Source organism: Taudactylus pleione, unplaced genomic scaffold (assembly GCF_031769625.1).
Source record: "Taudactylus pleione unplaced genomic scaffold, aTauple2 ptg000016l, whole genome shotgun sequence".
In the NCBI taxonomy this organism is placed as follows: Eukaryota; Metazoa; Chordata; class Amphibia; order Anura; family Myobatrachidae; genus Taudactylus; species Taudactylus pleione.
Genome location: NW_028284418.1, coordinates 54,807,356 through 54,829,725, shown reverse-complemented (window position 1 = coordinate 54,829,725; position 22,370 = coordinate 54,807,356). Strand labels below are relative to the sequence as shown.

Here is a 22,370-nt window from a genome sequence, read left to right as displayed (position 1 = left end):
TGGGTGAAGGACGGGGCATCCCGAGGCAGCGGGATATTAAACACAGCAATTTTGTGACTGAAACTAAGATGGCCGCTGAGCAAAACAAGATGGCGGCGGGGACAGGTACGGTACTTCTCAATATACAGTACAGTACTACTGTATACAGTATACCGTATTTGTTTAAAAAAACTACAGTACAGTATGTTACGGCTGATGTATAGTAAGAATGTAATACCCCCCTGTGTTCTAAAAGACTGTACAGTACTGTTATACAGTATATATTTTTTAAGATACTGAACGTCTGTGGTGCACTGTAATGTAGTCATAACCATAGTGGCAAAGTAGTGTGGGCATCACGGGATTGAAAAGTTTCTGAAGTCGTGAAATCACTATTGTGTAACATTCAGGTTGAAACAGCATCACCATTGTCACAAGTTAGAAGGAAATTCAACAGCATACCGACAGCAGTAATACAGCCAAATGCGCATGCTCAGTGATGATCTTCCATACGCCATGGCATAGCGCTACATGGCGTATGGCTTGGCACCACAGATCCCATTGTACCCCATCCATTTCTAATCCATGGCAGATGGCTGACAGCCACCATAGCGCCAACGGTGTAATGCAGAGAGCTCTCTCTCATACAGATCCCACTACTACCGTACTTACTGGACATGAGAAATCACTATAACGCTATTTTGCGCTTGAAACGCACAGTCAGCTTTGAACACAGAGCGCTCTCTCACAGACAGAAACCACTCTCAGACACAGTCCAAGAGACATCGATATAGTGTGTAAGGCTAAGACTGCATCTACGTTGTCGCATGTTTGCGTTTTGCGCTTTAGGCACAGTTTGTAATACAGAGCCCTCTCTCTCATTCTATACAGTCCATTCACTACCAGTTTCTGCAGTTATGAGATCACTATTGTGTGGTGCAAAATTCAACGGCACCATCAGTTTTTAATATACAGTACAGACACATTCATAGTGGCACACTAGTTGTCCTAGCAGATGGGGGATGGTGCCCTTGGCAATGGTCACTATTCATAGCATTTTTCAGGACACTAGGGCAGAGCTGACTGCTTATACTAAATGGATTAACAAAGCATCCTTTATTATGGTAATGAGAAGCTCTTGCTTGATTTCGGGAAGGGACCTGATGCACTGTGTATGACTCTCGGCCCACTGGGCATATGCCAGAAATCCCATTGCAACCCTCCTACTGGGCATCCACCCGCCTTAGATGGAAATTCAACAGCATACCAACTGCAGTAATACAGCCAAATGCGCATGCTCAGTGATGATCTTCCATACGCCATGGCATAGCGCTACATGGCGTATGGCTTGGCGCCACAGATCCCATTTTACCTCCTCCATTTCTAATCCATGGCAGATGGCTGACAGCCACCATAGCGCCAACTGTGTAATACAGAGAGCTCTCTCTCATACAGATCCCACTACTACCATACTTACTGGACATGAGAAATCACTATAACGCTATTTTGCGCTTCAAACGCACAGTCAGCTTTGAACACAGAGCGCTCTCTCACAGACAGAAACCACTCTCAGACAGTCCAGGAGATGTCGCTATAGTGTGTAAGGTTGAGACCGCATCTACATTGTCGCATGTTTGCGTTTTGCGGTTTAGGCGCACAGTTTGAAATACAGAGCCCTCTCTTGGCGCTACAGATCCCATTGTAACCCCTCCACTGGGCATGTGCATGAAATCCCATTGCAACCCCTCGAAGCAGACAGCCACCACAGCGCAGACATTGACGAAAGTTTTGCACTATTTAAACACACAATCAGTTTGTAATGTCTTACTTTTAAGCAGTCTTTTAAACAACAACACTACAGTATTACAGTACAACACTACTAAAGTAGTTTCACTATAGTGTCCAGAGCAGACAGTGCCAATAAAAAAAATATACAGTATACGTACGGTATATTATTTTCCAGGGATCGAACCCGGGACCATAATTCTTCCAAAGTGATCACCTAACCACTAGCCCATATGACAGCTACAGTGAACTGCACAGAGCGGACTCATCCTTGTGCACTCCTCCCGCTGCTGTTTTTAATTAAAAAAAAAATTGTCATACTGTAATTCATCCCATCTCAGTGAAAGCTGTGCGTGCATCTCATTAATCTACAGTATCGGTTATACTGTGATAACAACTTGGGCAACTTCTCTAATGTTCAGTTACTGCACCGTATGTACAATACTGTATGTGCAGTGATTTGCATCCTGTTATAAGATCTTACTGTATGGTACAGTACTGTACTGTATGTACATTATGTGACATTAAAAATATTGGTTGTGCGAACATGCAAATGCTGTGAATGTGATATCCATCCAATTTACTGTAAGTTTAACAGTATGGCATTCAGTACAAGGCATTCAGTACAAATTACAACAGTGGAGCACTCGCCACCCAGCGGTTAAGCACTGTATTACATGCCGTAGCATATCCTTCGTTGAAGAATACCACGGTATGTCACAAGTCCATGGCGCGACTCAGAGGCCTGCACGCCACGCCATGAGCATCAAAATAGCTGGGCAAGTCTGTAGGTACTTTTCCATCTTAGTTTTCCCTGTTGCGTGGCACATGGACACCTGGGTCCAGGGGAGCCCACATCGCACACCGAGCCGGCACTGCAGAGCAGCAAAAATCATTGGGAAAATGGCGGAGGTCATTTTCCCAGTGTTCCCGGGAAAATGGCACAGGCTCCATTTTCCTGGAGACCTGCACATGCGCAGTAGATTCTGGCACTAAGCCAGAATCTACAGTGCACCGTGGGACCGCCAGAGAGAGTAGGGGGCCGAACTGAGTCTGCATGCGGGCCCTCTACTCTCATAAAACTCCCCTGCCCTGTTGTTATTTATTTACTGTGTAAGTAGTATCATAGTTATTACTGTGACCTAAATGTATCTACATTCAATGTTATCTGATATGTCATTGCCCAGTGTCCCATAATGTTTAAGTTTTTCTGTAACAAGTTCCTCTTCTGGTTTACGTGTGTTTATTGAAATAAAGACTTCCCCAAAACCTGTTTTTACAATTAATATTCACTTAAATCCATAGTGAGGATCCTCTTCCTAGATTTACTAAAGCTTCTAAAACAGGCAAGCGGTGGTGTTGTCCATAGCAACCAATCAGTTTCTGTTTATCATTTTTTAAAATGTTAGATAGAAATGATAGGTAGACTCTAAATGGTTTCTATGACTACACCACCACTTTTCTGTTTTCGAAGTAATCTACTGTACCCCTTAATCTTTAAGGAATAATAATCCACAAACTCTATATACAGCACATACTGCTTATTGCGGAGCACTGTTATATTTTAATGAAATACAATTTAAATGTTTCCATGATAACAATTTTCTTAATTCACCCTCACATGTGCTCTGAAAACAAGGCACACTTTGGACCTCATTCAGAGGCGGTTGCTAGTTGCAAGCGGTCGCACTGAATCAGGGCGGCCGCTTGCATCCTGAACGACCGCCTCCTTGTCGATCGCTAAGCTATGGGTTAACACCCACAGCTCTAGCGACCGACATGGGTGATGGTTGCGATGGTCAAGACCATTGCGACCATCGGGGCTTACGACCAGACCCCAAGGTTGGGTCTGGGCACTCGTAAGCCCCAGGGAGCTTCCTGCTCTGATCGAGCAGGAAGCTCCCCACTGACATCAGCAATGATGACAGTGGGGCCGCCCCCAAACAGCAAGCATTCTGGCGGGAACACCTCCATTTGGGCAGGCACGCCCCCTGCCCGCCTCCCAAATGGGGCAAGACAGATCTTAGTGCACATTGCACCTTAAACATATTGGGCCTGATTCAGACCCACTCGCGAGCGGCTGTCCGCTCGCAAGTGGGTCGATGTTATGGACTGAGCATGCGCACGACGGAGGGAGCTCCGTCGTGCGCATGCGCCAGACGCGACGAGCGAAGGAAAGTCCTTCGCTCGTTGTGTCCGATCAAAGGGGGCGTGCTGTCAATGTTGATTGACAGCACGCCCCCTTTGGTGGGCGTGCCGGGGGCGTGCCTCCCTGACAGGGGCGTTCCCACGGGAACGCCTCCCGTCAAAAGCCGGCCCACTGACATCACTAGTGATGTCAGTGGGAGTGATTTTGGCTCTGATAGAGCCAAAATCACTCCGGAGCTTGCGGTTGAAAACCTCAACCGCAGGCTCCAGCTCGCAATTTCGATGGTCGCGATGGTCTCGACCATTGCGGCCATCACAATGCACGCTCGTATAGCCTGTGGGTGGTGACCCACAGCTATACGAGCGTCCAGGAGGACGCTCCATGAAAATGGAGCCCGGCCCTCATTCAGAGCGTGCGCTCTGCTCAGAGCGTACGGCTCTGAATGAGGGCCATTGTTCTTTAATTAAGCCAGTGAACAATCTTTAAAAGTTCTTCCGGTCATGTCCCCCTGCACCGCTTTTCCTAAATATATTAGCTAAGGGTCATTCTGTTGCATATAAGGACCCATTTGCCGTTTCTAAGGGCGGGCGACCCATGCAATCGCATGGGGTGCTCCGCCCTGGCCCTATCAGTCAGACTCACAGACAAGTTGCAGAGGCAGCAACGACCACTGCCCTGTGCTCACCAGTGCTGCTCCTTTATCCGGTCTCTCCCTGTCCATCCCTGCCCACCCACCGCATGACGTGGCTGCGCCGTGACATCACGATGAGCAGCCGCACAGAGGAGCAGCCTATTTAAGGCACATCTAGATGTCGAGGAGCCCGGGCGGGTGCCATTTCGTTAGGAGTCGGGACACTGGACTGGGCGCGGATGTGGGAGCACGGACTGGTCTGGAGACTTCACCGCCCGGCATGGAGCACAGCACAAGGGCAGCAGAGAGACTCCAGAGAGAAAAGGAAAGGGGCAAATTGGGCAAGTATGTATGTGCATAATGTATTAAGGATCCTGGATAAGAAAAAAGGAGATATTGACTGGCTAGTAGGTTACTGTGCACAAAAACCCTTAGGTTTGCAACTTTCCATCATTTAGCTGTTTTGTAATAAACATGTCTGGAGACCTGTCCTCCTCAGTATATTCACTTTCCTACACTGCATAAGGGTCACTGTATAAGGGGCAAAAATACAGGGGGCACTGCCCAGACTTGATGACATTTAGCTCCCTCCTTCTGGGAGGGAGCTGTCGGGCTTACAGGGCTGGGGGCGTGAGGCAGCCAAAGGGGGTGGGGCACGGCACCTGACGCTGCATTGGGGGCAGAGCATGGGACTTGACAGCGCGATCGCGTCATTGTGCCTCCGCCCCCTCTTCACAATGCCATGATCAATGGCATTCTGCAGCCGGGGGCGGAGCCACGATGACGCGAATCATCGCGAATCGCGTCACCGGCCCCCTGCTGCCGGGGTTTTTACTTAAAAGCCAGGTTTTTACACATCGCCAGGGCCGGGAGGATTGCCTGCCTTTCCGGGAGGTCGGGTGCGGCACCGGATTTTCGGGAGGCTCCCGACCAAATCGGGATGGTAGGCAAGTATGGCACTGCATAAGGATCACAAATACAGGGGGTACAGCATAATGGGCACCATTGCCTGATAACCAGTGGGGGGGGGTTAGCCTGAGAGCTGGGGGGATAATGCCTGATTTCATGCTTATGGAACCAGAGTGGGGCTGTTGAGATAAATCTGGGGGGTGGCTGGAGTGACATATGAGGGGCCATTGCAGTGGCATGGGTGCTGCAATGACACATGAATATGAGCTGTAACGACAAGGGAGGGAGCTGGAGTGAAACATGGAGGAGCTGAAGTGTGTATTATGTGAATCTTGCTTTTTCAATGTATTTTATATGGCTCTGGATTTCAAAATGTGGTTTTTAAAACCTTTTATGTGGCTCTGGCTGTATTTTATGTGGAAGTAGCTTGTTGCAGTGTATTTTATACTGAAGTGGCTTTTTCAGTATATTTTATGTGGATCTGGCTTGTATTTTCAATGTGCTGGGCTAACTCCCAGTGTGACTAAAAACGGGGGCGTGACACAAGGTAATGCACCTGCAAATGTCATACCAAAGGCGTGCACACAAAAATGGGACATAGCTTTGTGACAGCTAGGCCAAGCCCCATTTTTGACTGGGCGCCTTCAGCGCGCGCATGCTGATGGCTGTTTAACTTAACTACAGATGTCTTTTGACTCTTTGCCTTTCACTGGTTAGCCACCCGTGGGCTCTGCAGTCACAGCAGCTGACAATCTGTGGTCTTTTTATTTGAGACCACACCTCCTTAGTGAGTTCACACCCCCTTCCCAGAGGCGCGTGTGCAAAATTAGTACCTACTGCTTGTTAAGGGGGGGGGCGCATTTTGACTGTTCGCACAGGGAGCTCCAGACCCTAGCAACGGCCATGTAAGGATCCCATACTTATTTTGTATAAGGACTGCCTCTTTGGCCTAACACAACCAATTTCTCCCATTTACATCTTACAAAAATCTTGGGGAATTGGAAACACTCATGCTTTATATACTGTATCCCAAGTATTGGAATTAAGAGATTTTTTTCTTCTTTAAGTAGTCCCAAAACCATGGACCATGCAAGCCAGTGATTCTAATGTGGTTTCCTCCAACAGAGGGCCTGATTCAGTAATGAACGCAGTTGCATATACTCACACAATAGGACGATTGTTGTGTACTGCGCATGCATCGCAATGTGAGTACACTAATTAGCCATTGCGATGAGGACTGCAACAGCGGAGGATACGCAGACCCATGGCAGAGTGATTCACAGGGAGTGCCCTTTGTGGGTGGTGAAGGGGGCTGATTGGCCGAACACAGGAGTGCGTTTCAATGGCGTTGCAGGGACGTGCATAATTAATACATACAAACTTATCACAAAAATGTATTTATACAGATGCGTCCTCATACACTGTGGCTTCAGTCAAGCCAAATAGCTCCGCTTGGAGCACCAAGTACCAGACATCTTGGCCATGCCGAGCGTCTTTCTAGCTCATAATGTACATCTTATTCGCATAAATAAAACAAGTGATAGTGACAAAATTGCTTTGCTAGATTGCACTGATCAATTTGTACAGTATATCTCTCTGAATTTGTGTACAGGGCCAGCAACAGAAATCATGGGGTCCTGTACACACTTTTTTTTAGGGGCCCCCCATCTCCGGTTCCTTAGCACAGGTACGGGGGGGGGGAGTTTAGCAGTAACAAGTTGATTTTAAGGCTTATACCAACTCACTTATTACTTATACACATACTTGCCTACCCTCCCGATTTGGTCGGGAGCCTCCCGAAAATCAAGTGCCGCTCCCGACCTCCCGGGAAGGCAGGCAAGTCTCCCGGCAGCTGCCGACCCCTCCTGCCCCCCACCGCAATTACAAGAAAATCCCCGGCAGTGGGGGACTTGTGACGCGACTCACACCGAATCGTGTCATTTTGGCCCCGCCCCCTGCTTCACACTGCCTGTAATATCAGCAGTGTGTAGCGGGGGCGGGGCCAAAATGACATGATCGTGTGGCTCTGCCCCCCGCTCCACCCGCAAACTCTTGTCATATGGCCGGCCCAGCCCCCCAAGTCAAGCCGATCTGGCTGCTACCTTCCAGAAGAGGCAGCCAGATAGTCGGCAAGCATGCTTATACATCTGGATGTGTGTTTTCTTTTATTATAGCAGAGACATTGAAATAACAAATAGGTGTTTTTTTCTTCTTCAGAAAATGTAATTACTGCCTCTAATAGGTGCCAAAAGATGGTAATAAAAAGTGTGTATTTCTCTGTGTATTATTTGGGGAGGAATAGTGAAGGGTACTAACACAGTAGTTTATGTTTATCACTGGACACAAGCACTGATAACTAGGCAGAACATTGCCTATATATATTCCACTATGTATGCCACACAGGCTGAACTGTTCTGATTTTGTATTAAAATTAAATTGACTCCATGGGGGGCTGGAGGAGAGAGAAAGAGAGAACGAGAGAAAGAAAGAGAGAGAGAGAGAGAGAGAGAGAGAGAGAGAACACAAACGAACACACAACTGACCTTTCACCTAGTTCTTCAGCAGGGATGCTATCTACAGTAGGGAACTTCTCATGGCCGACGCAGAAGACAAAGCCAGAGCACGCATCCCTGGCTGCATCCAGGAAGTGGCTTTTGCGCCGGGGCCGGTCACTAGAGTGTGACGTCAGGCCCCCGGCAACAGCAGTGTGAGAGAGTAGGTAAGAGGAGGGGATGGAGCAGACGGAAGGGGAAATGAGGGGAGGAGATGCGAGGGGTGTAGGGCAGTCAGACTGCCTCCTCATTCTGTGTAATGGCTCACAGCAGTGTATTATAATGAGTCAGTCTGACTCGTTTTTAGTACTACTGTCAGTGCCACTGCGGGTACCCTCATTATCGCGGGCCCCGGCCTGCACCGCTGGACATCCACGACTGATGCAGTGCGTACTGCAGGCATGTACGGGCCCCATCTACCTGTGATGGACCATGCAGTGGCGGGGCCCGAACATGCCTGCGGTGCACCCTGTATCACTGCAGAGGTAGAGCAGGTTTGTCTGTGGGCCACTACAATCTTGGGGCCCGGTACGGCTGTGCCCCTAGACCTCCTGTCGACGGGTTGTTTGTGTATGAAGTGCTATGATGCAGCGACCACGGCTTTTTCTTATACCAAATTCCACTGTGCTTTATCTGCAACTTTGTACTGTATGTGTGTACAACTAATCCTGTGTGGTTGAAGTGGAAGCCCAGCATCTCTAGTACACAGTGAGTGGTCACACCAGGCATCTCGCGCCTTATGACGTATAAAATCGCTAGATGTATGAGGACACATTTGTAATTCACTAACTATTCAGTATCAGAGCTGTTCCTGTCACATCTGTCAGCAAAGATCATGTTCACGTCTACATCTTATCTCAATGATCATTCTTTTTCACTTTCCTCCATCCTGTCCTAACTTTTTGAACCCTACATTATTTTAAGCCTCCTCATGCTTCAAACACAACATAATCAAACATTACAGACGTGTTCTTGCTCATCCAGCCTCAATACGCCATGCTGCGCTATGCTTGGCATGAGTGAGCCGCCAGGTCTTGTGCAACTTTGCTAGTCTCGGGTGTCTTTTTTGCCGAAAATGTAATGTAATGTGACTAAGATGCACCAGGAGACTGTGCTGACCAATCTGTCACTTAAATATCTATGTGCAACTCAATATGTAAATGGAACTTGGTGTGGAAAAAGCTGCGGCCGCTGCATAGTAGCATTATGCCTGCTGATTGAGAGACTCAGTCACACACAGATATACAAGTGTCACATATCACATTAATCAGCACAGTCTCCTGGTGTTTCCTAGTCCCTCCGCATTTCTTCACATGAATGCATTTTCGGCACAAGAAAGATGCAAAAAATACGCCCAACACTAGCAGAGTCTCATGGGACCAGGTGCACAGAAAGGGGCTATTTAGTGTGACTACAGAAAAGACGAGTGAGAACACATCTGTACTTTGTACTTTGGAGCTCATTCAGACCCTCTCGCTAGATGCGTACGCTCGCACCCAGCGTATGCAAATCCAGCGCACGTCCAGCAAGGCAGGCGATCGCACAGCAAGGCATTAGCACATCCACTATGTCTTGGCATGCGATCACTATGTGTATGCAGACGCCCACCAGCCATTCATAAGACGCCCACTTGCACACGTCATCTCCTGGAAGTGCATGAAAACATTGGTACATCGAGCATTATCGGATGCGATCGCAGCGCTTGAGGTTGACTATACCCTGCCCCAAGCACAGCGATCACTTCAGTGTGTAATCCCACCATGTCACGTTTACTATGACGAGGCCTTTTAATTATGCACGCCTCTAAAACGGCGTTGCAACACTCAGGCACGACTGCGTTTGTACCTCCACTCCCCAGTTACTAGTGATCTGCCCCTGTCACCACCCACAAACGGCCTCTCCTGTCACTCATTCTGCTGGGCTGTCTATGCTGGGCGAGCGAACGCTTCCCGAACTTTCGCAGTGGTTTGCGCAGGCGCATTGCGATGCATACGCATGTGAACAATGCAAACTATTGGCAGCTGCAAGCGAATGCATCCTAGCGAGAGGGTCTGAATGAGCTCTTTTATTCAATGCAATCCAAAAAAATCTACTCCCACAACTGGAAGACTTGACCTGAGGTTGATAGATTGGCTAAGTACCCCCGCTCTTCAATTCTTACTTTTCAGATTTTAATACTTAAGCCAACATTTCCTTACACTTTCAATCACTGAACAAAAAGTGTGTATAATGCAATATAATCTAATAAAATGGTAACAAAAATCCAAAAGCTTCATTTTATTGCACTAGTATAGTACTTTTCAAAAGTAATTGGGAATTATGTGTCCCCTTACTATGAAATATAAGGTTATTTATTAACATTTATTTAATAACATTTACTTATATAGTACCAGCAAATTCCATTGCGGTTTACAATTCTAAACAAATTAATTTTGAAACAGTATTGAAACAAGATTGGGTAATAATAGACAGACAGAAAGGTAAAGAGTGCTTTGATCATAATCTTACAATCTATAGGGAAATAGGGATTCAATACATGAGAATAAGTGCTAAATATTTCAAAATGGTCCAACACAGCAATGTCGGCCTGTGATCAGCATGTTAAGTGATTGTAGAAAGAAAACATATGTAAAGTTATGTGTGGGCTGTGTACATGGGAGGCTATTGTGTACAATAATATGAATGTTGGAATTTGATAAGCTTGCCTAAATAATGAGTTTTCAGGGAACGCTTGAAGTTTAGAGACCAAGAGAAAGTTTTGTGTAGGAGTGGACATTCCACAGGAGTGGTTGCAGCTCGGCAAAAGTCCTGTAAAAGTAATTGGGATAAGGTGTGGATGACAAATTAAAATTTTGTGCAGAGCAGAGGAGTCGAGCTGAAAGATATTTAGAGATACAGTAAGTGAAGAGATGTAGGTTAGTGTAGTTTGGTTTATAGCCCTATGTGTAAGTACAAGTATTTTGCATTGAATTCTGTAAAATACTGGCAAGAGGACTGAGAGAACGGAGCAGCAGAAGATGAAAGTTTTGATATAGGAAGTCCATGAGAAGTTCCTTTATCATATAAGAGCCCTTGGATTGGTAGCCTTATTTTGACTACTATTATCCCTATATTTCATTACAAGAGGTGCATTATTCCACATAATATGTAGTTCAGTGGTCAGGTAAAGTACAGTAGTTGGATCACTATGTGCTGTATAGGTGGTTCCACTAAGCATATGGAACAAATGTTTACATGAACTTGTTATAGATAACAGATTTAACACATTTATGATCTTCTGTTATGCAGACCAAATACTGAAGGATAGCAGCTGCATTGTTTTATAGAACATGATCATACAGTATGTGACCATCACAATGAGACTTCAACACAAATATACTCTAGCAAAGTCAATGAGGCCAAACCGGGTGGTTATCATCATCATCCAAACAACACTGGAAAGAAGAATAAGAAGTATGTGAGCTACAAGAAAATGGCTGCCACTCTACAGTACACTGATTTCTACATGAGGCTGTGTACCCAAGGAAGTGTAGTTAATTACTAGTCATTTGTACCCAAGGAAGAGTGCTGATTTACTGATTTAGATGTGTGCTCCATTACAGGGCATGTGTGCTGCATTACATGATGTGTGTACTTGATTACAAGATCTGTGTACAGCATTATAGGGTATCTGCGGCCAAAATTGTGTGCTGCATTACAGGAGACATGTAACGAATTGCTTAATCCTGATGGAAGAGATATATTCATAGGGGTTCATTTAAGATCATACTTGTTGACTTTTACTCTGCCCTCCCTGGGAGAAACCTGTGGAGAGGCAGCAGTTGGGCAGTGATGGGGGTGGGGCCGGACCAGTCGCGTCATTAGGCCCAACCCCCTCACGGCAACCGCCCGCGAATCGCACATATTTTAATAGGGGGCGAGGCCAAATTAAACTAGATTAAACTAGAATCGTGTCATTAAGCCCCACCCCCTAACGACAGACCGTGGATCTCCGGTAAGTGTCTCCCCATTCTGCCCACTTCACTAGGAAGTGGGCGGGAGGCGGGAGAAGTGCCTACACTGCAGGGAGTACATGGGGTCACCCGGAAAAACGGGAGCCTCCCGCAACTTTCGGGAGTGTAGGCATGTATGTTTAAGATGCTAGAATTTAGTATAGAGTGTAGCACATTTAAAATGCACAGCAAAGTCTATGCTAAAACAGCTTGTGTTAGTGGGCTAATGGGCTAAAGAGCAGACGTTTTGGACATCCGTGCAGGCTCTCTCTGTGACCATTGCAGATGTAATTTTATTTTTTACTGTGACAACTGTGCATGGTTTGCAAAACCTAAGCAGCACCTTGAGTCCTTTGGGTGAAAAGCACAAAATAAATAACATTATATTATTTTTAAAATGCTTCTGCATCTTGTACTGCAGCGGGTTCTCCTTCCCCCTCCCTTCCTTTTTTCCTTCTTCGTTACACTAGGCTTACTTTTTTTTCCCTTGTTTCTTATTTACTCAGAATCTTAGCAGAGTCAGTTCAGCAAGGACAATGGACAACAATTGTTTTTATTTTCTTATTTTTATTCTCATGTATATATGAATTCTCTAGTGCATACTGTGTGTATTTTGCAAACAATGTGATTCCATTGTTTGAATATGCAAATCTTATAAATAACTGTACCCTGTTTGTTTATAATATGGACAGATATTTCTCAAAGTTTTCTTGGAACTGTGATATGTAGTAACCATTGCCGTTCAGTATCCTGACTTTGTATGTATATTTGAATTTTTTAGTATTAATTTGTTGCGAAACTCTGAATAAAGATATTTGAAAAAAATACTTAGTTCATTTGCACCTTCCCCCATTATCTCAAAGTGATATAACTTGGAATATATGCACTAAACAATTAAATGCTCTTGGGTTCATTTATAGTTGGATGTAAGTCATTGTATGACATGTCTCTCAGACGCAGCAGTACACGCTCTCTTCAGCACTGCACGCATAGGTGTTGTGTTCACAATCTTCCTTTCCATGTATCCATCAGAAACAACTCCCATCTCCCTTATTTAAGTTATTTTATCTCCATATTCTGAGCCGATTAAACTCACCCCAATTATATAAAAAAAATTATCTTATGTATATAGGGTTATTATGTCATACTTTTTTAGCAGTCATTTAATATTTCTACATTGAACATACAGTAACATTCATATAACAGTTGTCTTAATCAATACAAGAACACAGATGTATAATATGTAAACCACTAACAAAAGCATTGTCATTTTCCATGCACTCCATGCTGGGAATACCATCTAATGACAGGCTAGCTCTGCACTTCTACAGCTCTTATACAAAAGCCCAAACATTTCAGACCAACAATTTAATTTAGCAAAAATGACACAACAGGGTATGGAAAATAAATGATCTTTAACACAGTCACGGTGGGCTTGAAGTAAAGGCCTGTGCAATGATTGAAGTGTACAAAAATCCTCATCATTTTATGTAAATGAACATCCAATTCATTATTTACAGAATCAATAATTGCACATGTGGTGTTTTAATATTTTTAAATATCCTCCTTTTCACATTAGTGGTGCATTATTCTTTAATTTATACTAGTAGATGATTCTGAGCAAAAAAAAAATAAGATTCACGTATTTCTTTTCATTTTATTAAATTATATTTTTAGAATTTTTTTATCATTTGTTTAGTTGTTCTAATCTTATTTATGAGAATAAGCTAAACTAAACTACGGCTGTATCTTTTTAGGGGATTGGTATGAAATACCGCAGGACCTATGTCCGGCGGTTCAAATCCCGACACCGGAAGTCCGGCACCAGTGAAGATCCCGACAGCTGTAAAGGTAAGTACTAACTAAGCTACACCCCCTAACCCTAACCCTCCTTTAAGGGTGCCTAACCCTAACCACCCTCCCTAGTGCCTAACCCATACCCCCCTCTAAGTGCTTAGACCTAACCCCCCCTTCGCCACAGCCTAAACCTAACCCTCCCAGTGGGGAGCCTAACCCTAAAATCCCCACTGTGCCTAACCCTAATCTTCCCTCTAAGTGCCTAAACCTAACCTCCCCCAGAGCGGTGCCTAACCCTAACCTCCCCCCGGGGGTGCCTGACCCTAATCCCCCCTTCCCCTAGCCTAACCCTAACCATTCCGGGGGGGTGCCTAACCCTAAGTCGTCGTCCCCTGGAGCCCCTAACCTAACCCTCCCCCCCACCGCCCGGCTTACTTTCGATCGGGATGCCGGGCGTCAGGCTCCCGGCGTAGGTAAAATGACAGGCGTTGGAATATTGTCAACTGTCATTAGACCCCTGCCGGGTTTAGACACGGTTGGGAAGCCGGCGGTCGGCATTTCAACCATCGGCTTCCTGACTGCATCCCCTTTTTAGAGGCTGCTGTCTGCAACATGACTTGAATTTAGGGCTGCATAAATAAAGAATATACTGTAATACACATGCGGCCAGCTCATTTGAGAGCACAGTAGAGACCTAGGGATTCACATGCGGTGGAAAGTGAGTTTGTGGCTAGGTAGTACTGTCATTTTTAAATGAGTCTCTAAAACAGTTCAAATTGTGAGAAAACTCCTTGGGCTGTGCCCGTACATAATATAAATGGTTCCAATAAGTGTGGAAATGGTAAAAGTTGTATGCTTGATGGTGCACTTCGTTGTCGACCTTCTGACATCTTTCCCACATTGTATATATGTATGTATATATATATATATATATATATACTTCATAAAAAAGTGGATACCAACAGCTACCTTCATTATAAAAGCAACCATTTGCGGAGAAGGAAGGACAACATACCATACTCCCAATTTCATAGGTCAAACGTAACTGCAGTGACAAAGATATGTGTAACCAGCAAATTGAAGTGTATCAAGAGAGATTTAGAGACAAGAGTACCCGAGCGATGTTAAGAGAAGCAACCCAGAAAACAGAGAACCTAGTTAGATCGGAATTGCTCTCATATAAGGCAAAAGAAGAAGCAAATAATTTGATTCCCTTTATTACAACCTACAGTGCACAAGAACAGAAAATAAAGGAAATTTTATGCAGACATTGGAAAATTTTATTAATGGATCCGGTACTAAAGGATACATTACCTCCAAAACCCCCCATGGTATTCAGAAAAGCCAAGAATTTTAAGGATACTCTGGCCCCCAGCATTCTAACTGATGCTACCAAGGTGCTTGGGATGTTACAAATGTGGCAGATGCAATGTCTTCAGATATTTACATCCACAAAGAAACATTTTAAAAATGACAATAACACAAAGGAATACAAAATGAAAAATGTTCATGAACTGCAATTCAGCGTCTGTAATTTACTTATTAGAATGTTCGTGTGGCATCAAATATGTCGGGCAAAACGAAGAGAGTTTTGAAGCTCAAAATACAGGAGCACATCAGAAATATTAAAAATAAAATTGAAAGCCACATGGTTTCAAAACACTTTATTTCGCATCATGGATCCAATCTAGAAGAACTTACATTCAAAGCTATTGAACATGTCAAATTGGGAGAAAGGGGAGGTGATTTGAGCAATAAGCTGTCAAAACGGGAGATGTTCTGGATATTTGAGCTGAACACTCTAACTCCGATGGGTTTTAATGATAACTATGAGATAGCTCCCTTTTTTATAACCAAATTGATTTTAAACTCTTATTGATTTTAAAATATTTGTTTTAACAAGTCATTTGAAATAGTTTTTAAACCTGAACCCTTTTAAAAGGATAAAATAAGTGCCTACTTCATCTACAGCCATACCAATATGTAAATGTCCAATCTCGTCCGAACTTTTAAGTTAAGCATAATTGGGCCTGGTCAGTATTGGGATGGGGGACCTCCCAAGAATACCAGGTGCTGTAGTTTTAATATATGAATATAATAAATCTGGTTTCATAATTGGTCAGGCTCTGAGTCTTATTTCATCCTTGTTTTTTCAAATTGTAAGTCTCCATTATACTAAGATGCGTATATGTAGGTTCATGTAACCAAATATTAACTATGTTTTTTGTCTTTAATGGACAAGTGTATGGGATATTCATTTGCTTACTGTATATCAATTTGAAATAGAAATAGAAAAATTATTGGTTCATGATAAAAAAGTCTGTTAGTTATAAAAAAACAAAAAAACAAAATTAAACCTTATGGGTCTGTGTTGTATTTACGCTTTCTAATCATTATTTTTTGACTACCTAGGAATCAACCACGAGACACCTTTTATATCTAGGAAAAACCATCCCACAATAAAAACTCTTGGAAGGATACAGATGTCATAACCATGTTTTTATTTTAGAATTGCCATATATACAAATATCTGACATAACAAAATGGCCAACAGAACTAAATGAGAACCCAGTAAATTGGCTGAAATAATCACAATAGGACATAATAAAACATATTGTCAAATGAGTACAAAGAATCCAAAAAGATGGTTGCCGCTAAATTTCCATGGGAACGAGTGCACAACAGATCTATAGAGATGTATCCAGCAAAATGGCCGAAGTACACATAATGGGATACAGCAAAATGGCCACCACCACTAGAGAGTTTTAATGAACATAAGGGATCCAAAAAGATGGCTGCCGCTGAATGTCTATGGACGTATGTTTAAAGCTCCATTTTTTATACATGATTGGCAATGTTATTTGCTAGGGCCCTGATGGAAAGGGCACAATATGAATAATGGTTGTTAGTCCTGTGGATAGACCCTCATCGATTGCTATGTGCATTACATAGCATATCTAATACCCGGAAGTGATGTCATACTAAACCCCCGCCCCTTTAACTCAGCATATCAAGCAAAGGGGTATAAATACAGGGACAGCACACAATGGACATCCCCTTGAAGAAGTCTAGAGAATAGACAAAACGTGTTGGGACAGTGCAATCTAGCCTTCCAGGACCTTCTTAAAATTGAGATAAGCTCCATATATATTAATTATTTGCACAATGCACTCAGCATTTAATGATATAGTTTCTAGGTGGCAGAATCCAACTGACACCATTTTTCTGATAGAGCTGACACCCTTTTGAAAGAAGGGGAGTGCATCAAGGTTATTATTGATTAATCTCTGTTCAAAAGTGCCTTTTTTACCTATCTCCTATAAATCCTGTTATGGTTTTTAATTGGCGCTGAATTTTCATCTATTTATTTATATATATATATATATATATATATATATATATATATAAACACACCACCAGATTGAGTTGGATTCTCTTATGGGTAGCATGTGTCCTTGTAGAATATTTTGAAGTCTTGTGTCATATTGAACTCCCAATTGGTCTCAGCATCATAAGCAGAAATGCACTATAAACTATTAGATTGTTCTTATTTGACCCCTAAACTGAGGTTCCTTATTGGTGCCTCTTCTAATTCTAATTGTTTTAAATATACACAACCAGAGGCTAACCTTATACATTATATTTGGTCCTGCAGCAAGATGCATCGGTTTTGGTTGGCTGTCCAAGATTTTTTTTTGCCTGGACGGATAAATGGGCATTGTGAAATTTCTAACCATAATTTATTTTATTCAGTAGGACTAACCTAGCTAGAATAGTGATGGGCACAAAGAAAAGTATTCTCTCACAGTGGATATCCCCAAATGTCCCAAGTATCTCTCTCATGTTACCCAGATTGTGTCACCTCTTCCACATGTATTGGATGGAGATGTCCATAGACAAAGATGGAAGAGCTGACCAGTTCTCTCTGGCTCCCATATGTTTGTGCCTTATCTCCCCAGACCAAGTCAGCTCTTAAAACCTCAGTCCAACTGACTTCCTGTACAATTTGGCATTCTTGTCTAATGGCAACTCTCATTGTTCTGACTTTGAGCAGCAGGATGATGTCATCTACATGCTCATGATGTGCCCCCTATGTTAATACTGATTTTAATTATTTGTTGCTTTATGTTGTTATATTGTGCAAGTCATTGGCTCTATGCACTGTATTAATGTAAAAGTACCATTATATTGTTTATTTGACTGCAATTGTCATAAACTATTTGAACCTTTCATAGAGAAAAACTTTCATTAAAAAATAATGTAAAATGGGATCTGTATGTGACAAGTGGCCTACTCCAGATGTCAGTGAGCAAATCATAAGTGGTTTATTAGCATTAGAATGAAGGGTCAACAACAGGTGTCGCAAGCCAGATTTGCAGTCTCTCCAGAAACAGAACTTAATTACCTAGCACTTAGTGCCAGTTGAGTTTCTTCTTTATATTCAAATGGCTTTTCTCAGAGATCGGACAGGTGTCTCCACTCTGCACATGCATAAACTAGAGATTCTGATCCAGGGAGCAGTCTCTCTATCCACTGTCCCAGGCAAGGATGTCAAATGCCCAAGATCCATAATGTTGGGGCAGCATCTTAAAGAACAGGCTCCTCACCTGAAAGGAGTGTGCATGTACCTCAGGGCACAGTGTAGAATGTGTCAGAATCACACAATTCAGCATGGACATGTGTGCAACCAATGTTCTGGGAAGACGCATTTTATGTATTATTATTATTATTATTATTATTATCGTTTATTTATATGGCGCCACAAGTGTTCCGCAGCGCCTTACAAAGTACATAAACAAATAATTTGACGGACTTACAGTAAAAAATAGGACAAGGACATGGATAATATACATTGATACATAAGTGACCATAACACCTAGATATGCAACAGAGCGTAAGCAACCAAGTGTCAGGTGCCATGGTGGGGGGTAAGAAGTAGGTGAAAGTAAAGTAAGGAGAAGCACAAGAGGGTAGATTCCCTGCTCGTAAGAGCTTACATTCTAAAGTATTGTGATAACTTGGGATAATTAGCACGGTAGACGGGTTAGTGGTGCACTGCCTAGGTGCATAATAAAGGTCTACACGCAGTTTTTCAGGTTTAAATTAAATAAATGTAGCTTTACTGTCAGCATTCAGGAACAAAAATAACAAACACTTAGCCCCCCTCAGGGCACTATCTCACTTCTTGAAATCCTAGTCTTCTCACATAGTCTCTCTTGTGGCCCTCCTTGCCTCCTGCAGGTATGGACACTAGCCTCCTGGCCTGGCTTGGCTGCCACAACTTCACACAAACAGTCTTAGAGATTTGTGGTCCTTCCTGCCTCTTTCAGGTCTGGACACTGGCCTCCAGGCACACTGGAAGTAACATTATTTTACAGCATTAGGAAGTCAAAACACTGTTCATTTATTTTATTATTTCATATTTCTGTATTTGCAGAAAAATATTAAACTTTTATTTTTTCATATAAACATTACAATGCTTTTGTGAAGGGAACATACATTTCAAGTATTTTAAACTTAGCAGCAATTAAAAGTCGCACTCTTAGGTGAGTAATGTATTGCTGAAGTTTCCAGGAAAAGGTATTGCTCTATCATTATTATTATTATATTGCTCTAATTTAATAATATCAAAGCAGACTTAGAAGTTATGTTTTTTTTTTCTCACTTCAATATATTTTAATATTCTTGTACGAGCTTGGTTATATAAAGACTTTGGTAGATAAAGCCACTCACTTGCCACTCCCGGAAAATGGGGTGGACACGCCCCAATTCCAGGAACGCTGGCTGGACCCGCCCCCACACCACCCCTTCAATGCCTCTGCCTGTCAATCAGGCAGAGGCATCAAAGGGGCTGTGTGCAACTATGCAGGAGCCATTCTGTGCACTCGCAGATTGGTTCCTGCAAATGCGCAGATTCCCGAGTGGAGCAGCAATAAGAAGAAACTGGTTGGATTTAAGACCTCAACCTAATCATCATGAAGATAACATGCCTGAAGAATATCCTTCTTCTGACATGTATGATAATCTTGATAACAATGAACAAACCGTGTCTCACAAAAAGGTCCAACATGGTTGATGAAACATGTTAGAAGATGTTGTTAACATATTGTTCTTGATTTGTAGCACTGAAGAACACAGGGCTTATCTTTAAAGAAAAGAGGATGTGATGTTATTGCATTAGCTATATGCTTAATGTTTGCAGACACTCTCTTACTTAATGTCAAAGCCTCAATCTTCCCTAGGACCATGGGTAATGCTGGTAAGCTGGTGCAGTCCTGGGTACAGAGGGCATGATTCAGATGGTAAGCAGCTGCGATTTTTTTACGTAACTGCTGTGTGAAAATATGTTACTGCTACTGCCACATGGAAAGTATTACGACACCCAGCAATGGCCTTGCAGATCCAAGCAAATGTGTAAAAATACGCAGCGGTAGTCGCAGATCCTTCGATAATCAACCACCTAAGTAACCCAAAGGACTCGCTGAATGGCAGTGGGAATTGAGATGCTGGTGCCATATTTTCTGCATATGGGATCACAGATGTAAGCAGATAGACGCCCTGAAAATACTCATGACATGCCACGTTTATGCTGCCACTCCGTTACTTCCCACAAAACAGCCCGCCTGTCAATCACTTGCAAAGAAATCCTCACTACAACCATAATTCTGTTTGACAACAATTCAATTGCTGCGTTGTGCACACTGCACCTAAGACGTATGAACAGTCCACCGATAATTGCTCAACTGCGCAGACATCAAAATAGTGTTCATATCTGAGTAAGGCCCAGAGTGTGTATAGCTTGGAAAGCTGAATAAGGAAGCACTACAGTTATTACTCATGCTCCAGTGTTCTTATACATAAGGTCCAGTGGCGGCTCCAGAGGTAGGGGCTGCAGAGCAGTTCAAAATTCAAATAGGGGAGCCACACCAACTGCCTCTTCATACGCTGCCAAACGTCAGCGGCCGGGACTCACTGGCAGTTGGTGTGGCTCCCCTATTTGAATCTTGGACAGTGCTGCAGCCCCACCTCTGGAGCTGCCACTGATAAGGACACAAGCAAAACATGCCCCATGCAGATACCTTCTAAAGCAGCCAAAGTACAGTGCTTTCTAAAATGCATTTTTATTACTTCTATATTAAAACTGCGCTTGCTACAAGTGCCACTTTAATCCAAAAGCTATATAACTACTACTATACATTACTGCTAATAAAACTGCAAGTTTATTAAGTTCAGTCATACAGAAAATCAGATGCATAAAACTAAATAACTTTAATAAAATCCCATTATTAAGGTTCATGCCACTCCAATCTTAATCTTCTTGAAATGTCAGTTTAGCAGTTTACTCAGAAGAAGGAAAGAGGCAATAACACAGAGAGCAACAATTTCATAATTACTTCCAGTTCTTAATAAAAGAAAACAATATTGGACATGGTGATTTAATAGTAAATATATATTGTAATGTGTTTTCTGAATAAGCAGATGCTGGGAATTATAAATGTTTCCTATTATTTTCATTATCATCTCTTGTTTAGCAGATGATAAGAACATACTAAAAATAATTAGAACAATATACTGAAGAAAGATGTTAAAAGCCAACACTCTTATCTTATTTTCCTTTCTGTCATATTGAATTGTTCTATAGTATTTATTTTATTTTTAAAGGTTCATACACACATAACGATTTCTTGAACGATTTAACTATAATGATGTCGTTATCGTTAAATCCTTGGTAAAATCGATCATATATTTAAGGTGAACGATGAATGATATACGTTTAAGTGCGATCAAGTTTGTAGTTTGTAGTTTGCAGTTCATCGTCCATTCTGACTGTCCAACAAACGATTTTCGTTTCGAAAATCATTCATGTTGTACAGAATGAACGATAAATGATGAACGATTTCCATTCACTGTATGCATGATTAAAAAATCGTTCATCGTTCATGAAAATCGTTCAGTAATTTAGTAACCAATGATTTTTAGTGAACGATTTTAGTTCACTTTTTCAAGGGAAAATATGAATGAAAATCGTTCACTAAAATCGTTCGTTACTAACAACGTTGTGTGTGTATACACTTTAACTAGTGAACTCAGCAACTTTGCAGTCTTCATTGCTATGTTTTAAAGGAGACATGTTGATATCACCCGACACTATAAATGCATGTTTGGACTGCCACTGAGGCACATTTGTTTGTGGGGAAAGATGGCGGTGTTTGTGGATAAGTAGATTGCACAGACAGAGGGCCTGATTCAGACCCGGTCACAAGAGCTGAGCGCTCGCAAGTGGGTCAATGGTGGCCCACAGCGCATGCGCATGATGGAGCCGGCTCCGTCGTGCGCATGCACGAGACCCAGCTAGCGACGTGCACTCCATCGCTCCGGGTCTCGCACCAAATGGGGTGAGCTGTCGATGTTGAGTGATAGCTCGCCCCCTTTGGTGGGCGGGCCAGGGGGGTGGCTGCCCAAACAGAGGTGTTCCCATGAGAATGCCTGCCATTTTGGGGCGGCTCCACTGACATCACAAGTGATGTCAGTGGAGAGATTCCGGCTCTGTTAGAGCCGAAAGCTCTCTGGGGCTT

The 22,370-nt window shown here is 43.1% G+C and overlaps 1 pseudogene; it reads left to right on the top strand.

The window, feature by feature from the left end:
• Positions 1 to 15,757: 15,757 nt before the first annotated feature.
• On the top strand, positions 15,758 to 15,876 carry LOC148542064 (5S ribosomal RNA; annotated as a pseudogene).
• Positions 15,877 to 22,370: the final 6,494 nt, after the last annotated feature.